Source organism: Eriocheir sinensis, chromosome 39 (assembly GCF_024679095.1).
Source record: "Eriocheir sinensis breed Jianghai 21 chromosome 39, ASM2467909v1, whole genome shotgun sequence".
Lineage (NCBI taxonomy): Eukaryota > Metazoa > Arthropoda > Malacostraca > Decapoda > Varunidae > Eriocheir > Eriocheir sinensis.
In genome coordinates this window covers 8,518,422-8,519,768 of record NC_066547.1, presented here as the reverse complement: position 1 = coordinate 8,519,768, position 1,347 = coordinate 8,518,422, and positions in this window count along the sequence as shown.

The window sequence follows — 1,347 nt, the reverse complement described above, 5'->3', positions numbered from 1 at the left end:
ACGATTGGCCCCCTCTTTGACCTTTAGAAATAGGTGATGTAAGAAGCGAGTGTCTTAGAATACCAGCCTAAGACACGGACACCCACCACTCATCTCATCACATACCGAGGCGGAGTTAATTACCGTGTCTGTGGAGCGGAGGAGGAAGAATTATTAAAGACATCAAGAAGTAAGTGCAGAAGCAAATCAGATAAAGAGTAATTAATTTTAATGCTACCAATAATAATAGCAATAATAATGATAATAGTAATAATAGCAATAATAATAGTAATAACAACAACAATAATAATAATAATAATAATAATAATAATAATAATAATAATAATAATAATGATAATATACAAATAAAAATAATAATATCACTTTAAACAGGTAAATAATTAGCATTCTCATGTGACATTGGCCAAAAAAAATAAAAATAAATAAATAAATAAATAAATCCGTGTATAAATCATGAAAGCAAAAAACATAATCAGTAACAATAATGAAAACAAATCCAATAACATAAGCATCAGACGGCATTATTTTTTTTTGTGCATATTTCTGTTCTGTCCTTGAGTAAAAAACAATAAAAACAAAAACACATAAGACGTTACTACATATGAACACTAACATTATTTATCATTCTCAATAAAATAATGCGTCACACTTAACATGAACAATGATAAAAAAAAAAGAAACTCTGCAGGTAAATAATTAGCATTCCCAGGTGACAGAAAAAAAGGAGCATACACATACAATTTTTCACGCATAAATACTTAAGAACCAATAAAGTACAGCAAGGAACATAAATCAAGTAACCAAACCTTTGTACACTAGCTCCCCCTCACAAAAAAAAAAAAAAAAAAAAAAAAAAAAAAACATACAATTTTTCATGCATAAATACTTAAGATTCAATAAAGCACAACAAGGAACAGAAATCAAGTAACCAATCCTTTGTACACTACCTCCCCCCTCCCACACACACACACACAAAAAAAAAAAAAAAAACGATGCAGGTGGTGAGCGATACATTGTCGAAAAGATGCCCAACAACCACAAGGGCCAATGTGACAGAGACGAGCACCGCAGCCACGCGCAGCTTTAGTGTATGCCCCCAACTTTCGTACCTTACCTATACTCATGGCGCACTGACACATCCCAATATCGTCACTCGTCTCAAATAGTTTAAACAAGAGAATTCACAGACAATTTTTGAGGAAGGCAGTCTTAGTATAATTAATAAATAGATAAATTAAAGCATGTTATTTTGCAGACTTTGGAGGAATGAATAAAAAAAATAACTTGATTTGCACCTAAACATAATAAAAACGGAGACAATGGATTACAAGACCAGATAACGTTACA